Source organism: Egretta garzetta, unplaced genomic scaffold (genome assembly GCF_000687185.1).
Source record: "Egretta garzetta isolate BGI_Z169 unplaced genomic scaffold, ASM68718v1 scaffold416, whole genome shotgun sequence".
NCBI classification, from domain to species: domain Eukaryota; kingdom Metazoa; phylum Chordata; class Aves; order Pelecaniformes; family Ardeidae; genus Egretta; species Egretta garzetta.
Genome location: NW_009260072.1, coordinates 421,262 through 441,486, shown reverse-complemented (window position 1 = coordinate 441,486; position 20,225 = coordinate 421,262). Strand labels below are relative to the sequence as shown.

The following is a 20,225-nucleotide window of genomic DNA, read 5'->3' as shown; positions in this document are numbered from 1 at the left end:
GGAAGAGTAAAAGTGAGAAATCTCATGGGTTGATTTGAAGACAGTTTAATAGGGAAAGCAAAAGATTTGTGCACAAGCAAAGCAAAGCAAGGAATTCATTCCCTGCTTCCCATGGGCAGGCAGGTGCTCGGCCATCCCCAGGAAAGCAGGGCTCCTTCACATGCAACAGTGACTTGGGAAGACAAAAGCCATCGCTCCAAAAATCCCCCCCCCCCGCTTCCTTCTTTTTCCCCCAGCTTTATGTGCTGAGCATGATGTCATATGGTGTAGGAAATCGCTGGGGTCAGCTGTCCAGTCCTCTCATGCACCTCCTTGCTGGTGGAACTGGGAAGCTGAAAAGTCCTTGACTCAGTATAAACACTGCTTAGCAACAAATAAAACATCAGCGTGTTACCATGTTATTCTTATATTAAATCCAAACCACAGCGCTATGCCAGCTACTAATTAACTCTTTCACAGCTGAAACCAGGACGTCAATGTTAAGGATGCAGAGGCATAAACAAACCTATCGTAATAGCTGAATTAGAAATATTGTCATCTTATTTGCCTCTCAAATGAAAAATATGAGTTATATTAATCCTCTTGGCCACAAGGATTTTTACTCCCATCTAATGAAGACTTCAGAGTGCCAATGGCACCATGAGCAATCGTAGAATAATATATAATATAAAGTACTATGTAGAGAGCTCTGTTTCTGTGCCCAAGCTGTTGAGGGAAATTTTTTCTAACTCAAAGGATGCAAAACTAGGCAGGGTGCTATTATAGCTGAAGTTGCTCTGGGTGACAGGCAAAATACTTTGTATGCGAGTGTGGTGTAAGTGATGTAGAAAGTACCGCCCTTGTCTGTGCTGGGGTTTACTCACAGTGTTTTGCTTCTATGACTTATCAGTCAGAAGTTGCCCAGATATATTAAGCTTTGAAGTATTTTAACATTTCGTCTAAGCCCATGTATTATTGAAATGATTAATTTAACATTTACAAAAAAAACCCCATTAAAGTATAATTATACAAAACCAAAACTATTTAAAGGAAAAAAAAAGTATTTTGGCACTTTTCAAAACATGTTGTTAATTATATTGATTAATTACATAGTAGTTGGGCTAGCATCTCTAGCACACAAATAAATCCATCTGAGTTCATGATCTGGACTAAGTGACCGGTGCTGTGCCAGGTGAATGCAGGTTCAGGATCTGGTCTGAGGGATGAGCCCTTCCCAGACGCATGTGCCTGGGCTGCCGTGCCTGTCATCCTTCTCTTCCCTCCCTTCAGGCCCATGCCCGTGCCCCTGAGTAGCCAGCCTTCTCAGCGGCTGCTTGGTCTTACAAGGCTTAATACTGCTCTGGCTTCCTTTGCATGAGAATCATGATTTGAGTAGGAATTGCATTTTAAAATTGCTACTTGGAAGAGAGTCATTGACTTCACATTTATCTTATATGAACTGTATTTTTTTCAATGACCTGTATATGAAGTTGTGAAATTGATACCATTTGTTGGCCTGTGATGTATATTCACATTATTATTGTATGATGTCATTGGTGTTAATTGGACATTTTGAATAATTAAGTGTATCGGTACTATCTTGACGGGCAGGCAGTGCAAGAATTTCACAACAAAACGAGCATCCTCTTAAAGAGGATGAGTATTATATTATCCCTTTCACAAGGATATAGGAAATCCTGTTGTGGTCTACACAGTGTAGCTACTATGTACCATTTGGTAATTATTTGTAAGAATTTGTTATTGAATTTATAATTATGTATACGAATTGTCTGAGCAAACGTAAAAAAATATATTTTATAGTGTTAGGTGCCACATCACTCTAACATTTAACTATATTAGGACGTGCTAGCGTTGTGCTGTTTATCCTTCCCTCAGGTATATGTATAACCAGTTCCTATTTTACAAGCAAAAAATAAGTGCAATAGAATTTCAGATACTAATTAGAAGTAGTACCTAGAAACCCAGTACTTGGAAATAAGTCTGTGCTGACAGACTTCAAAGGCTTTTTGTCTTAAAAAGCTAGCATGTCAAAAAAAACCCCCAAAATCAAGGTTATTTATTAAATTGCAATTTTTCCATTGCTTTGGAATACTTCAGAAGAAGAGTTTTTAATTGGCTAGAAGACTGCAGAAGCATGGATGATAGCTTTTTGCCTGTTTTTTCATAGCTAAAAATAAAATTATGTTCCATAGGTACTCCTGTAATTATTGCTTATTTAATGAAAATATTGAATATTTTTTCCTTGCATTATTTGGTGTATACTCCCAACGTTTTTCCTAGAGGTAGGAAGAAAAGTGATTAAGATCTGCAGCAAGAGCCAGAGCCAAGTTGTGCCAAACTTTGTCAGTGATAAGTTTCAAATATTTTGAAAATTACAGTTTTTTTCCCAGCTGCTTTCCTTGCTGTAGGGAATAAGTAACCTGCTCTTGCCAAGAGCTAGCTACTTTCTTTTTTTTTTTTTTTTAAGTGAGAATTAAGGCACTTCTCTCTCCTCTCTCCAAAACCAAGTATGCCAAGCATGTCCTCATCACTGAGCACAGACTCAGTGCTGATATTCCACTCCAGGGAGCTTGGAAGCTTTCTTCTTCTGGTTAAGAAACGTGAAGAGTCTTTCCTAGAGTCACTGGTATCAGGCCAAGGGTTCCTGGCCCAAGGTAGGCGTCTGCTTGGAACAAGACATCCATCCTCAAATATAGTAGCTATTTTCTTCCTAGGAAATAGTTTCCTTCCTAGGAAACTCCATTTGTGGGTTCTCAGAGGAAAAAAAGTGGAATACTTTAGTAGTAGCCAGTGCAGGGCTGTGCCTGTAAAGCTGAGCCAATGATCTTTTTGTCTAAGTTGAAAACCAGTGTTACAATACCAGTGGTGATGTCACCATTTATTGGGTTTTATATTTAGGGAAAATGCCACTGCAGGAAAAGGAGCGTTTGCGCTCTGTGTGCAGATGTAATGCGTGTGTGTTCGTATGGGGCATAGAAATTTGTATACACATCTTAATTAAAATAAGTGATAGAAGTTGAGTAATCAGCCCTTAGATACTTCATGGCTACCTGTGACTTCCAGCGGCCCAATTACAAAGTGTATTCTCAGACTCAAAATTATCCTTCTCTAAGTATTCAGAAGAGTTTAGCCCTGAAAACTTAAAGTGTCACTAAACGGAGCCTTGCTAAAAAGTACTGCTCCTGAAAACATGAGGGGCTAAAAAAGGATGTTGAGAAACTGAATGTAAATATACAATGTCTGCTGCCCTTTTTTTTTCTCTGTATGTAGAGAAATTTTTCCAATATCTTATGGAAACCTGTTTTTTGTATTGTGCATGCCTATGCCTTTGGCACGGGTCCATTTTAAAAAGTGTGGTGTGGTTGTTTCAGTATAGAATACATAGGATTCTTGAATTCTGACCTGCAGTGGTGGAGGAAGCCTCTATGTTGTTCCTGTAGGCTGTTTTGATGGGAGACAGGAGGCAATAAGGAAGTGCCGGACTTTTTTTATTTTTAACATTTTTTTATTTTTGCAGGCAGTTAATGTTGTTATGCCATCCCTTGCAGCCTGCCTGGCTCCGTGCTGTCGCTGTCACCAGTATGTGCTGTGCAGCTGTGAGACATAGCCCGTCCCTATAGGGATTACAGCCCTGTTGGCTGGATCCGTATTTACTGGCACTTGTGGGTCCCAGACCCTCCCATGGCTCTGAGCAGGGCAGCAACAGCTGAACGTAGCAGTCTCTTGTCGCCATTGCTGGGAAGAGATTTTTAAAGAGAACCTACATACATGATTTTTTAGATTGTATTTCTCTAAGCCCTTTATTGTTTTGGAAAGTACAGATCCTGATGGACCATATGTATATATATATAAACACACCATTTCCTTCTTCATACATGTAATGTATAACACAAACATGTTTCCTCTGTGCAAAGCTATAATAATCATAATTGAGTTCAGACAGCAGAAGTGGCGCGCTCCACAGAATAGAGCGGAATAGGCTCTAAGTTCGGGCATTTGCTTAGTGTGTTTCACATGACACTGTATAATTAAATGGATTTCTTTTACTGATAGTGCCCCCAGGCATTATTATAGTGAAAGGTCTTTCTTTAGGTAAGGTGTTAATGGCATCATGGTAGGATTTGTTTTTCTCCTTTGTCAGCTCATCTTGTAATATCAAGAGATACAGTGGATTCTGCATTAAAGCGTTTAAAGCAAATCTGCGTGCTTTTTATAAAAGAAAAACCAACAGGAAATTATAGGCCTGGTGCCAGAATTACAGGTCAAAATCCTGTAATCTGTGCTCTGAAAGAGTTTAGGATAGAAGGCCATAATGGGCCCTTTTGGCCTTTAAATCTCTGAATCTACTGTGTGTAATGAGTGCAGTTTATTCTATTTACATCAGTTCTGACTGTCCAGCATTTATGTAGCTGGAATATATAATTTGGAAGGCAAAATCCACTTCATGTACTGCAGATGAGAATGCGGAACTACTAAGTAGTCTCCCTGCAGTGACTTCAATTTCAACCTGTGAACTAGAATAAAGTTTGTGTTTAGAACTACTAAAAGTGATCTGCATTTGGAAAAAAATGGAACATTTCTATGTTCCAATTTGGTCCATGAAGTTTTTTTTTAGTTGCACAGAAAATGAAAATAATAGAACAAAATCTGTTTGACAAATTCAGCATCAGGAAAGTATTTAATAAAGATGACAAAAATGAATCAACAGATTTAAGATCTCTCCTTTAGCAAGTTATTTAATATTCTTCCAAAGCAAAATACTTAGGTTTGAAAATATGGATGTTCTGCCAAAGGCACAGTTACACCAAACCAAATTCCATTCCTGTTAGTATTTGTGGATCAGCCTTTCTTACATGCCCTGAAATACATCCTTGGTAATAGAGCAAAAGAGGAAAAGCAAGGGTATTTCTGTTCAGAGTTTCTTCATGATGTAATGGTGCTTATTCTGGATCCGTGATTTTTAATAATTATAGATTATGAGCACTGGGCATATATTTTTCACCTTTCATCCTCTAGTTTATTCAATCATTCCAGCTATTTTCCTAAGGTTTTTTTGGGTATGAAAAAAAAAATCTCCAAACAGGTGTGTTAAACTTTCAGTAGAATAATTTCTAGGTGTCTAAAGCAGTTACTGAGGAAGTATAGATTAACTAATGAAGTTAGCATTTCAGTGAAAAAATTACACTTTTACTTAGGGAAAACCAGAAACTAATAAAATCAGTAACAATGTTCATCTGAAAGGGGAGCATAATTCAAATGCAAAATAAAAGGTGACTTGCTTGAATTATCTAATCAGAAGCAGGTAAGCAGTGTATTCCCTGGAACAACCAGTAGGATAAATTTGGAACCATAATTTAAATGTTTATTCTTTGAAACTAATGTATGACTAAAGGATGGAGAAAGGTTCCTATTGTTTCACTTGGACATCACACCTGGAACAGATCTGTGCTCCTCCTTTGTTGGGTAACATGCAGTCAAATTACCACCAGATGTTCACGCCGTTAAAGAGCGGCTGTTGGCTTGCCAAGAGTGCCATTGTTTAACCATTCCTTGATTTTCTTCTGGTTGTAATATTGCCGTTCAACTATATTTTATTTTAAATTAATTGCATAGATGAGCTGCACAAAATGTCCCTAACTAACATGTCACCTTTGTAATTTTGAAAGGAGTGAAGCACGTGAAGATTATGTTAAGATAGAAACTTAATTGCTTATGTCTCTTTCCCTTTGGAACAAAGACTTCATCTTCAAGCCAAATAAAATGTGCTGTCGAGTGCTCCAAAATACAATCAGAATCCTTTCCAGGCCAATATGAGGGGCTTTAGTCAATCTGTTTCTATCAGACGGGTTGTTTGTATGAGTTTGAGCTTTAGATCTGAGTTTTCTGTTTGCATCCTGATGATAAGACTGTTTCCTAGGTCCTTTCATCCTCCAGACCCTACTTTTATGGGGTTCGCACTGAGTGTGCCATGTGGGACAGGACCCACTGGATGAAGATAAGCACTGTCCTGGTGATCCTATGTGGTTACTGGCACTGCCTGTCTAATTCCCCACGCTTCAGCAGACCAGTGGAATTACATGTACAGACTAGACAATGATATTCAAAACAAACGAATGCCAAATGAAATTCTGCCAGTGTTTTCAAATGCTGATGCCAAAACTGTGTTTCCATATCTGTGTTGACTAGAGACCTACACACTCACCATTTAATTTTCAAATTAGCTAGCATGGGTATTGCCCAAGAACTCCAGTAGTATAGTAGGCAATGAGCACATACGAAAAGAAAACCTCTTAAGTGCTTTCATTTCACAAGTGAAATTTAGATGCACAGGATTTAATACTTTGTGCAAAAATGTTAATGGCACATGTGACTCTTGAATGTCTAATTTCTACTCAAAGTCCAGATGACTGATAAGTAGAAATAATTTAATATAGACTGGTATTTTAGGTTCATAAAAAAATGCAAATAAAATCACAAAATGGTGCCCCAATGTGATTTATGTATTACTGGTTGCATGATAATTCTCAAGAGCTAATGATCTTCATTTAATCAACATGTTTTTCTCATAAATCAGAATGAGACACCTGCTATTTTGGAAAGAGCAGGTTAAATAATTAAGTGTGAACAGAAAATTGCCTACCTTTGTTTATTTTTATAATAACTTATGTTATTTTGTTTATCCTTTGTAGTATAAAATATAAAAACCAAGTCCTGTCAGTCGTGTAGTTCTGTGACATTTAGCTACACCTGCTAAATTGTGGGTCCACTGCACTGTGAAGCAAAACTCATTAACTCCATTACAATCAGGATTTTAACAAAGATGTCTAAATTCTAGCAAAGCCGTTGGATTCAGTGCAATGAAGTTGAAGCACGTGATAAATATCTCGCTGAAAAAGGCTGAGAGTAAATGCAGTGGTGGCTTACTGAATTTTTTGTACCTACTGCCATAATGATGAATATTTATTAAAATATGGAGCATTTCTGTTGCACACAGATACTTCAAAGTTATTATTCAGCGTCATATTTTTAAGTTTAATTTCATTTTCAGTGGCAGCAAATCGATAGCTGTGAAATACATCTTACTGTTATCTGTAAGTCAGAATTTCAGAGTAGATTTAAACTGTGTACCTAAGATCACAAACTTTTGCCCTTTGCTACTCAGTAGTTAGCAGATGCTCACTCTTAGACCTACACACAAAGTAATAAAAAATAGAGCGGAATGGTTTTCACAGCTAATTAGGAATGTTTTCTACTGCATGTTCCCCATCTCAAATGGTGTACATTACCACCATCCAGTTGATGATGATATAACTATTTCTGGAGGCAGAGGTAGAATTTGAGCTATGGAGATGCCCTGTTCACTCCTAGACAAAATAGCAGCTATGGTGACTAGCGTTTACACCAAGTGGCAGTGTGTTTGCGGTGCTGGAGGAGGCTTTCATCCACATGTGCAGAGTCTCAAGGAAAAGATCGTGTGTCCATAAAGGAAGCATGTCTATTTTTGTTATTAATACTTTTTCATAGTAGTAAATACATCAAAAGCATTTTTGTCATTTGAATAATTTCCTAGTTTTGTTGAGGACTGAAGATTTAGTACCATTTGTGAAATGCAGATGCACTCTGGTGCACTAGTCATGGAAGAGGCAGTAGAGACCCATTCACATTAGACTGGATAGAATTGAATGTTCTTTTGGTCACTGAATATTATGACACACTCCAATAGATAATCAACATTATTTTCATTCTTAGATTATTCTCTCCCTGTATTGACTATGGGTCAAGACAGTCAACCCATTTATTGGAGAGGAGATTTCACTTGTGTAATGGCTAATGAGGTAATTTTTTTGTGTGTGTGATGCAGTCTTATGATAGCAATGCCAGGCGTGGTAAATTTGGTGATTGTCATTTTCATTACAGTAGAAAGCTTATTCTGAAGAAGTAAATAGTCATTAAAAATTAAGGAAAATGGAGCACTGAATGGGAATGTTATTTGCCACCATCATACTCTGAAAATTGGTATTTAATGTTTTTGGTTTTTTTTTCTAATGGCTTTTTTTTTCTTTTGGGTCATAATATATTGTGCTCTGATTTCATTGACTAAAGTTGGAGAGTTGTGATACATTGGTAGAAGCTCATCTTATCCTGGGTGAAACGTATGATAAGAACTAGGTAAAGCTAATTTGATGGTATATGTGTATTTGTTTCACCTTTCAAAAGCCTGTGAATACTTGTTTTCCACAATAGCATCTTGCAAGTTTCTTCGTTAGCAAATATCTGACTCTAGACTATCCTTGCTCTCATTTAGGGTTTAGATACAACATTGCATAATCCCATGCTCTGTATCCTCTATTTTGATTATAATTTCTTCAAGATGAAGTTTACTACAGCCTGTACAATTTCCATGTACTACAGAAATTAACTGGAGAGTGGTAAATAATAAGCGTCAGCATTATCAGTGTAGAGCTGGAAATCCTACAGTGTGACCTCCTTTGCCTTTGACGTCCTCTGCCAGGAGTTCCAGATTCTCAAGGGGTACATTACACAGCTCGTTAAGGACAGCCCTGAGGCCACTTCGATTCTATACTTGAGATCTTTCTACTGCAAACCCACAGCCTGAGTGTGATGGTTGGCACTGAGCCATCAGCTCTCACTGAATCAGCTTGCTGAGACGCCTTCACATGGACAAAAGGGGGTGAACAAACTGCAGCCCTACAGCTGCTCCAGAGACTGGTCGTCTACTGTGATATATGCACAGCCATTGAATTTTAATTTTCTCACTTGTTGGGCTTGTCTATGAAACGCCAGTCACATCTAGAGCACCGCTGAAGTAGGAACTATGGTGAGCTCTCAGGAGTGTTTGAGAGGCACAGGAAGTGTGTGTTTCCATTGCAGGTTGAAATACCTGGTTTTATTTCAGAATTGTAATTATATAGGAGTAGAGAAGCATATAAATCTTCCTTCCTTGAAATCACTGTATCTTATCCAAAGTGCAGCCTTGCCAATTCATAATCTGTGTAAAATCCAGCCTAGGCCACACTGTCCGCTCCGAAGCAGAGCCATCCGCATCCCATCTGGCTTGTCCTCTTGACAGTCTCGGCAGAAAGGTCAACACCCGAGGCTGTCAGAGAACTGCTGCTGTATTGAGATACCTTAATATCTCTCTGGGGAAGAGGCTGGGATAGGATGTGTCAGTGAGACTGACAATTTGTTCCCTAATTTTCTCAGTAGTCTAGGGATATGTACATTATTTGGGCAACAGCTGGCTGAGTGCATTGCCAATCTGGCTCTGTAATGGTCCTTGGAGCAATGCAAGAGAGAAACCAGAGATTTTTTTTTTTTCTTTTTTTCTTTTCATTCCTTACCAAAAATGTTCCCACATAGCTGGGAAAGCTGAGCAGTTTAGTGGGAAATTTAGGAAAAGATGGAATGTTCTGGCTGGCAGAATTACATCTCCAACAATGTCTGATGTTTCACCATCACTGCGCAATGTGGGGTGAGAAAACCGAAGTGCTGCTTTAACTTGCCTGACTCCTCTTCTTTGAAGTTTTTAGCACCTTAAGACCATTTTCTAATTTAAAGTCCCTATAAATTTTTTTATCAATAGAACACCTCAATAAAAATGTAGGTACCAGAAGGTATCCAGGAGTAATAACCTGGTGGGCCTTACCGGAGTTGCATGGCACACGAGCAGTGATGTAGCCTACTAGGAAGGCTCTGTCTGATGTGAATACTGCCCCTTCCCCTCTTCTCTCTCGGTGCTGATTTACTGTTAGTTGCATTTCAAACAAATTGGAATGGGCTAATAGACTCAAGTCTATTATCCTAGCTTTTAACACCATGAAATCATGTTTAGTGCTTTGCTCTAGTGGGGGAAATGAAGAGCCCTAGCATTTTCGTTCCAGTAACGACAGAAATACAGATGGAGATTTCTTCATTAAAAAAAGTGGAGCGGGGAAAGCGTGAGGAGGAATGGCAAAAATAGTCAAACCTTGTGCTTTAGTCCATCAACTGATTGCTCCTTAGGTTAGATAACTGCTTCCCTTTTATGCTAGTGCACACTTAAGTCTTTGCATTTTCATTTATTTTTATTAATTTGCTTTGTAGTGCTTTGTCCAGTTGTGCTTTAAAAGTGGAGACTTTTATTGCTTTTGATTAATTATGGCATAAGTCCTATTTTCTTTCAGCTTTTTGTAATTATTAGCTCCTTAAGTGATTAAGTTAACATCTTCCCGTCACGTGGTATATTGATCATTTCAGAAAGCTGGAGCTCAGCTGGAACTGTGTTGTCCTACGTGTGCTCCTGAAATCGAGAAAATGAGACAAACCCTGCTGGGGCAGCCTGGATTTGGGAAGTCTGAGTGAGCAGATCTGTGTAGATCTCCCAAGCAGAGTCCCAGGGAAGTAGAAAAGATCTACAGAAAAATTTCTCCATCCAGGAAGACTGGAGAAGAAATAGCTCCAGCAAGGTGTTTCTGCTGTCTGCCATGGATGGCAGGACCAAACCCCCTTGGGGTTGCAATTTAAGTTACCAGTTAATAAATTGGTAAACTTGTAGGAAAAACTTGGAAATTTCTAAATTAGAACAGCTTTGTGTTATCATTGCAGTACATAGAAGAGGAATGTATCTTTCAAAAACATGGGTGTGATAGTTAGGTTTGCTGTGAAAACTAAGCTGACGGCACCTGGATTCCACAGTGTGTCTGGGTAGAGCCCCAGTACAGTCACCAGGACTTTATTCAGCAACATACTCTGTGATGACATGCATTTCATCCTATACAGCTAAATCTTTGGTGTCTTCGTGAACTAATTCAGCTCCTTCCCTTGTATTTACATCTTTCAAACACATGTACAGAAGTAACTTAGGCAGTAGACAGTCATGTTCTTCCAGCTCAGCTGGTCGCAGGCATTGCTACCTGTGGCTGATGGCCACTGTCCACCTTCTTCCCTCCCACAGCTCTGCAGTGAATATTTATAAGCTTTAGTTCAAACTCAAGAACTCAAGTTTAACTGCACTATATATTTCACTACTCTATTTTTTTCTTGTAAATCAATCCCCCAGTGGATTTGTTAATATTCAGGATCTGTCTACTTCCTCTGTCCCGCCTGAAGTGCTGGCATGTCCCCATGCCAGCAGCTGCTGTACTATATGAGGATATACTATACATCAGCTGTAATAATGAGGCAGGATCCTGCACAATTGCATGATGGGGAAGAAATCTGTGATTTTGTAAATGAATAGTGACTGTTGAGAGAATTGAAGATCTTCATACATTGATATACTAAAGTAATTGGGACCACTGAAAATGGTTGAGCATGACTTGGTATGATATCTGATGACAAGATTAGGAAAGGAGGAAGATACATTGATAAGGGATGGAGATTTGAATTATCTGGGCCAGTCCAGAGTGCCTGGTCACTTTATTCTGGAGTTGGAGAAGGTAGGACGATAGATTTTGTGTGAACACCTGCAACTCCTAGTTTGTGCTAGTTGCTCCTTTCTGCACAAATACACAACATGCAATAAAGCGTAATTAAAAAAAAAAGCCAGGTTGGTTTTGGTTAGGCTGATTAGTCCATCAATGTCAGCATAACAGCCGAGATCTGCTCTCTCTTGGGCTCTGCCATGTTAATATAGTTCTGTGTAATAACTAAGAAGTCCACCTTCTCAGAAGAGCTGATGTGTTTGTGTCCGGTGGGATGCTGCTGTGACTGTGCTGCTTCCATTTCTGTAGCTACTGTGCCGTAAGATCTTCTCCTGGTTTTTGCTTAGTTTGTGTTGGGCGTTAGAAGGGAAAGGCAAGGAGACCACCTGTGGAAGTCAGAAAGTACAGGATTTGCCTGTGTCTACAACTTTGCAAACCATTTTGAATAGGGAATCTTCTGTATAATGAAAGATTGTCTAGAAGAGTCACAGTTTACATTATAAAACTAGTGCAAAATAAATGTTTTCTTGAAAGCACTGCTAACAAGAGCCTAACCTTTTAGAAAAGCAGCTGACACGTGACTTATCTGGCATATTGAAATTTGGTCTGTATCTGTAATATCTTTGTAAATGACTATTTTATTTAATTAGCAAACACTTAATTAGACAAAGATTTGTCTAGCACCTCCTGTTCATTAAATCAGAAAGCATTCTCTATTTTAATTAGCATGACATTTTCTATAATCAATTTAATGAAAAGCCATCTGCAGTTCTAATAATACTGTGTATAGCAAAGGCTGATTGACATATATGTTGATAGCAAGGTATCAACCTTCTCATGTTTGTATTTTTAAAAAGTGTAAAATATAAGGAAAAGGAGGACTGACTTGCTAATCCTATTTGTGCTGCAAAGCAGAATTTTGTTTAAACAAACCAAAGCTTTGTAAATATTTTTGATGGGAAAACAAACATTTACAATCTTCAGGTTAACACTGTCAGTAATTTCAAAAGACTGCCCTGAGGCCTCCTTATTCTAGATATTTTGTGGAGCAGATTTTCAGCATTACTTGGACGTCCCTCCTTCTCTTTCCTTCACTTTTTGGATGCTACTGAAGCTCTCGGGACTGTTTGGGAGATTGCCTTAGTATCTCATGGTTTCTATGCACAAAATGGCCCGAGCACTGATGCTGCTGTATCGCCAGCAACATCCCTGGGCCCTGCCCTCGAACAGGAGCCCCAGGGCTCATCAGCTGGGCCTCTGCCGGCCGAGCGAAAGGCAGGCTCTGCTAGAGGGATGGGAGGATGCATCTGCTCCTCTTGCTATGGTACTTGCTGGATAGGGAAAAGCCCCAGATTTGGGTCCCTGTTCTGTATTATCATGAGAACAGAGAACAAAGTGGACAAAAGCCCATCAGATTTCTGTAAAGCTCATCATTTGTAAGTGAGGGGAGGTTAGGATGCGAATACTTAAAGAACGGCAGTGCCTACTACTCCTGGGCTCCCTTAGGCAACTAGCTTAGGCTAAGATTTACAGTGCTGTGTACAAATTAGCCAGGAATTAGCTGTCTATGCTCTGTGTACCTTCTTTATAAATATTTTTTTTTCTTGAAACTATTCAATATCAGTATTAGTAAATTCTAAAACACTATTGAGCCAGGTCCTAGCAAGTTGGACTTGGCATGTCTCCATTGAAATTGATGGATCCACACAAGTTTATCTCAGGAGTTACCATGAGATAAACCTTATTATCAACAAAACCCCCAAATTCAGCAAATACTCTACCAAAGTATTTTTGTTTGGCAAACAAAATTTACATTAACAGTACTGTGAATTTAGTAGGAGCTAGGGTTGTGATTTTTATTTTTCCCCAGGGACTACTATTGATTCTGTTACTCCTTGTCACTATTAGCACCCGCAGCGATTATTCAAGTTAATCTCAGTGAACATGGTAGCAATGTAGATTTACAAGCTAGGCAGCTTTTAGTTTTATGATAAGCTTGGATTGCTGTGATGACTGTTAACAGCTAGAGGAAAAACACAATGTGTATTCACAGGTTAAAATTCACAGTTTAAAATGTCTGTGAATAGAATAATATCCAATAAAAACAAACCCACAATACAACTCTCGCATGGCTAAGAGGAAGCATGCACAGAATTTCAGAGGCTCAGATTCAGGAATCTCCTAACTCCCATGGCTTTAGTGAGCCTAAGCTGCCTCTTTTAAGTTTTCATAAAGTCTCAGAGTCCATGCAGGGCAGCCTTCTTGCTCTTATGCTTTATCAGGGAATCCCCACTTGCTCCTGAAGCTGTTGGAACTTTCCAAGTACAACAGTGATGACTTAGTACTTTGTTAACTGGACATGTCTCATACCTCCATTGGTCTGGGATCTCTTGTAATATATCCCAGATTCAGAGACCTACAGAAATTGTGCAACATTTCATGTCCACTTTGTTCATTCACAGGTAGGACATGACTGGCTTCCTCTTGACTGTTAGAGCTGAAATGCGCAGTTAATAAGTGTGTCAACAGTTTAAGGCACACAGGGATTCTTTTGGAGTGCCCTCATGGGAATATAAGAAAAATAAATGTGATAAGTAGCCTGGAGCTTTTTGTGTCATGTGCAGGTCTGAATATGCAATACCACCAAGAAAAGAAGAAAACTTCCAACTACTAAAAAATTGGATCAATATTAAGGTGAAAGTGGACTAAAAATCAATAGATTTTTGTTTCTCAATGTGCTATTGATGGTCTGTGTGACCTGTGGCAAATTACCTCAGCTCCTTGTGTATCTTCTTTATCTATTATCTTTTGTATTGTCTTCTCTAATTCTTTGGAGCAGGAAACTGGCTTTATGTAATAAAGTTTTTAACGCAACACACTTGTGCATCTGTAAGTCAGGAAAAGGTTGGTTTCTGAGGAAATAGTTACCCTACTTAATATTAATTGTATCCTTGTGAAGTAAGGTGCAATGTCTGTCTTTAAGTAAATCTTGTTTTTCAAGTTGGTGAAAGAACAAGTAATGTTCATTTGGGGAATGCTGGTGAAAGAGAATAAAAACACAGCTCAGTGGACTAATGTCACCCAACTGTTGTTTGAAATAATTAGATAATTTATTTGGCAAAGCAATTGCAGTCTCGATACCACTTCTTATAGCACTGCTTACAGATATAATCATTCCGAGTAAAGATAATAGAGGCTGGCTCTAAACAATAGTAAATTTTTAAGTGTTTTGAATATGGAGGTTTAGTCACAACTTAGGTTTGCTTTAAAGTATATGGTAACTTGTCCTTTTAACCCAGTCTGTGTAATTTAAATTACAGGATGAGTTGCTTAAGTTCAGTGACGTGTGAAATCAGAGCTTATACTCATCAAATAAATCACCACCATTCAGTGTCCTGCTTTCAGAAAGCTGTATTGTTAAAGGCCATATAGACTCTGGGCCAAATTCTTACACTAGCGTAGTCCAAGGCTTGATCTTCAGTGATGATGATTAATTAAGGGTGGAAGTTAGTCCATTTTTTCCCCAGAATAATGCATTATTTTTCATTAGAATTTAAAAGGGGCTGAATTTTTTTAGAGAATGTGAACTTATATGATGCCATGTGAAGCTAGTTGGAACAGTGAGTGCTGCAAATTAATTCTGTAGCATTTAGGACATGGCAGAATATTGTCAATTCAATAAATGAGGGTAAAGAAGTTCTTGGAGAATGGATGGGGGTCAAGCTGCTTGTCAAATACGAAAAGTTTTGCATTGATTTCTTTGCATCTTATGATATTTTGCCTGTACTTTGACATTCCCTGGAACAATATATATTAGTCCGGGCACAGTATAGAGCTGCATCTCCTGCAAACAACACGTAGCCTGATCCCGTGCAGAACATTAATCAGTGTTGAACCTATAAAAAGAACAGCCTTAGAAAAACTATTTATGTGCTGCTGTCATTTTAAAAACACCTGAGGTGTGATGATTCCATATTTACGTAATAGTTGCATCACTGAGGGCTATATTTATGATATTGATATATACAGCCAAACTGATTTAAATTGTGTGGCTTAGTCGTTTCAGCAGAACATTTGTTCCACATTCGTTGCTAGAGATAGAGCACAAGATGAAAATATTTACTTTAAAAAACATACAATAGCATAAGAATTTGGACATTTAGCCTCACAATAAATTAATTGTTGGTTCTACAGCTAATATAATTTTGTAAGAGGATGTAATATTTATGTTACTGACTCAGGTAAAAATATTATGCTGCAATGACCACAGAATAATTTTGGTTTTGAAGTTTGTTTTCATGTAATATTTTATTTAATGTTGCATAATTTGTGAAAGCTAAATAAGTTGTAGAGAACCTATTCAGCAGCAGGTTTGGTTTACAGAGCTGTATGTCCACTAGGCAGCCTCCCTTAGAGTCAGGTTTAGAAATGAGCTCAAAATAAAGGTGGAGTAAATTCTTCCCAAATACAGTTAACTATAATAATAGCTGAGCCTCCCATACATTTTTCTGTCTATCATCAGAGCGACTGCTGAATCACCAACTTTGTTCCCTTATTCAACCTGCCATCAAATTTGTCTTCTAATATAACCAATGCATTTAACTAAACTAAATACTGCAGTTCTGATGAAAAACCTTAAATATGCAACGGAGAGAACAAGAAAGGTATTTATGGCAATCTTTTCCCCTGCAATCGAGTGAATTAATTTGGTAAGCTGCACCCGAACCATCTCAGCAGGTAAACTAGACCACCTGCGGCAGGGTAAGGCAGGGAAGGGAGAAAGAGAGGTAGTCCATTTTGTCTGCCTGGGAAAAATTTCTCTTCTGAGATTGTGGAATTTGCATGCTGTGCCTTTGAGCGTCATACCAGGCATACACCCACACGGATGCTCTGAATGAGGCTGCAGCGCTAACCAACCCCAGTATCCCATCTGCAGCCGAGATCAATATTTGATAGTTTGTAGGAAAGTGGAGTAGAAGGCACAAACAGGAGATGAAATATGCATCAGAAGGAAAAATAAATAACCCTTGATCCCACAGGCAGTCAACTAAAAAACCAAAGGTTTGAGATTTTTATTAAAATTGTCTTAGCACAGAGCTACAAACATGAGTGATATTGTGCAGACCATCCTGTATTCCCAAAGATTCATTGCAGAAGTGGATGAGAAAATCAAGAGAGGGAGTTAAATCCAGAGATTCCAGGCCAGAAGAGATCGCAACTGCCATCCTGTGGCATTGCAGGCATGTGGCAGAGAAGGCAGGGACCCCAAGTTCCTGCATAGGCACAATCAGAGTGATCCCATTGCTATTTATCCCTTTTCTCATTGGTCCCAAACCAAAGTCTCCACACCTGCAGATCCTACAGCTCAGCCACATCTGCAGATCTTATACATATCCGCCACACCTGCAGATCCTATACTTGCTTCCACAACACCATCCAAACTCAACCTTTTATATTTTTACCCACATTCAGACTAAACTAATTCTTGACATAAAGATCTAAAGCATATCTTCAAGAAAAAAACATCCCAGGACTGCTGATTCTGTCATATTCTTTGCTGAGCTGTTCCACACATCCCAACCTCTGTACCTGTCATCAACTTTTCCCTAACTATATATATATATATATATGACCTAGATATCTTTGAACTTTCTCGTTGTTAAGCTGAGTAATTTTAACCATTCCAAGCTTACATTTTTATGTTTGCCTTCTGCTCCAGAGTTACACTGGTAATTTCTTAGCACTCCTCTTCACTTGTTTCCCATTCTCACAGTGTGCATTCCAGGAACTGGACATTTTACAGTAGTGTCAATCTCGCCAGAGGTGTGAGCAGAGGGGAAGATCCCCCTAGGACTTTTACTTGTGATCCACTTATGCTGAAGAATGCCATCAACTCTTTTTGCCGTGATAGTGCACTGAGAACATGTAGGACAGTATTTTTCTGTCTAAGCCCATAAGCTTTTCTTTCCATAACTGCTCTCAATTCCAGTCTCCCATCTACAATAATTATCGGTTAACCAGGTGAGACAGATCACTTGGTAGGAGTACCCTGTCTTCCTCTTTATTTTTTTATTGGTACTATTTTTAATTATTCTAGTGTGTTTCCCATTAATTCTCTATAAGGTAGCTTTGGAATCACAATGTCATAAAATAAATATCTTGAAGAAAACCCAATATGCAGTTTCAGCATAGTTGCCTCTATCAAACATAACCCCGTCAAACTTTGTTTAACCAGATCTATGTTCCATAAAATGCTATCAGGTTTTAATTATATTGCTAGCCAGTATTTTGTAGGAAGAATCATGGAATTATTGTGCCATATTTTATTTGGGATTGATGTGAGGATAACTTATGTGCAGACCCTTAGGTGTCTGTCTTCATCTTTTAGTAGCACAGAATAATCATATCAGCCATCCAATGCTCTGGAGTTTCCAAAGTTTTCAGAAATTTGAGAACTATCACGAGTAGTAAGGTTTCAGTGAGTTGTTTTAAAGACTGTTTTGTGTACATCATCCAGGGCTGGTGACTTGATGACTCATGTTCTTTCTAGAAATTTCCTCACATTCTCCTTTGCTCAAGAAAGAATGCTTTCTATGTTAGTAATGTCCTTAGATGGATAATGTGGCTCTTCAGTGCTGCAATTTTTGGCCAACCAAGAGGTTTTTACTTGCTACTACTCTTTGTTTAAAATTAAACGAGAATTTCTGTGAAGTAGGAACTCTACTTCTCTGAATGGTTTTGTGAAGTGTCAGGGATCACTGAACTTCTTTGTGGTGAAGACACCAAGATAATCAACCAAATAAATCAATCAGCTGTATACATGGACAATGTTAAGGATGAAGTGTTACTTTCTTCTGTAGACTTTTTGAGCCTAGGTTATAAAAATTTCCAAACAAATGTATGTTTATGGCTCTTATTTACATTTGCGCTATCAATGAAAACAGTCATCATAGTGTTGTGTGACCATCAACTATCACATTATCCAGCCTGAAAAGCTGTTGACTGGAATGATATTTCCATATAAATTAATATGACTACTTTTGAAGACTGTATTTGTGTTCAACGCTTGCATGGTGTTTTGATATAATCTTTCATCTGAGATTCTCCATGCATCTTGCAAGCGTTCATTTAATTTATGCACTTCAGGAGTTAACTACTGAATCCAATATAGAGATGAAAGCCCAAGTTCAGTGAGAGGTATAATTACTATCCAGAAAACTCTGGTTTTTGAAGAAGTCTGACTCTCAGTTTTCTGTTCTGATCATTTGAATAAAATTTCTCCTAACTTGAGAAAAAAGGCGTTAATTTATGTCATTCACAGTGTTTGTAATTCCAAGTGCTGTTTCACACCGTGTGTATGACTTGCAAGAAGAGCCCTAGGACTGTGGATTTTACTCATGGTCCAGTTAGCAATTTTAAGGGAAAGTTCTTTATTTGGGTGAAATGTTCTTGATAGGATTAGTTGATGAGGCGTGATGCTATAAATCCTGTTGGCCAAATGTATGTGGCATGTAGAAAAGTAGATGACTGAGAAGGGGTTACATTCTGATACTGGATTTGGGGAGAGTATTAGTCTCACCTGCGGACCAGAAATGCATTGTTCAGAGCACTGTTCAAGCAGGGGCAATGAACGTGGCTCGTTGTTGCCAGCTGTTCAATGTCTCTGGGTTATACAACCCATTTCCCACATTACGGTTTACTCATAACTGGGGACAGCTCTTTCTCCAGACAACTTTATTTTTTCTAGAATATTGCCTAGCTCCATGGTACAACATCTTTGGGGATTTTCAGTGCTAGGATACATAAAAGGTTAAATGCAAAAAAAACCTAAAAAGAAGTTGCAAAAACGTTGATGATGAGTAGTAGCCAGTGACCTGAAACCACAATAACTTCCTACAAAGTGTTACCTTTCTTTATGCAAAATGAATACTTGAAATCTTTTTCCTTACAAGAAGTTTCTATTAATTCTACACTTCACCATATAATTTGGCTTCCTAAGCAACAGCTCTCATAATCCTGTCCTAAACTCCATCAATCCCACTCCACTTCCCAGCCATGATCCTAAAATAGTTTAGTAAGCTTTTAAAATGAAGCTTCATTAATTTTACAGAACATACCAGAGGACATTCACTAGTGCTGTACATCTAGAGTTTCTGTGCAGTCAATTAAAATACAGCTACATTTTTCTGAATAAGCAAAGCATGTTTTTTATGATAGCATAACGTTTTTCTCCAGTTATGTTTACTTCCCACTTCATAAAATTCAGGGATCTGTAATGAATTTCTCAGACATTACTGAGGATTAGTAAAGTTCTTTTGTGTTTCCCTTAGGCTTAATTGAGAGTTCCCTTATGCTTTCTACATTTTTATAACAAAATAGTTTCATTTGATTAAATATAAATCTTTTACCTGGGTTTTAAATAATGTGAAAGAATCAGCACTCAATCTTTTCAATCTTGTATTAGAAATAGTGGGAAATTTGGAACTCTTTTTTTTTTTTTTTAAATCAAGGCTTATGTAGTTATTGTGTATTTGTTGGTAATTTTGCAAGTATTCATACGAACAGATACAAAGCTTTTTTCATAGGAGCCACAATTAATTTTGTAAATTTTTTTTTTCCTTAGTTCAGGTGTATTCAATTATTTTTCTTACAGAAACTTATAAATCAAGTAAGTGGTAGAAGGAAAAACTTACAACAGTTTATCCCGCAGTGTTTTAACTGTTCTACAAATGGACCTATTTAGCTTTAACCCTCCTTTGCTAGCATTCACGTTATGTGATGATCTGGTATTCTGTGGCCCAG

The 20,225-nt window shown here is 38.2% G+C and overlaps 1 protein-coding gene across 3 annotated transcripts in view; it reads left to right on the top strand.

The window, feature by feature from the left end:
* Nucleotides 1–20,225, top strand: part of DPP10 (dipeptidyl peptidase like 10) — a 235,183-nt gene that overhangs the window by 63,394 nt on the left and 151,564 nt on the right. The window lies entirely within an intron of this gene.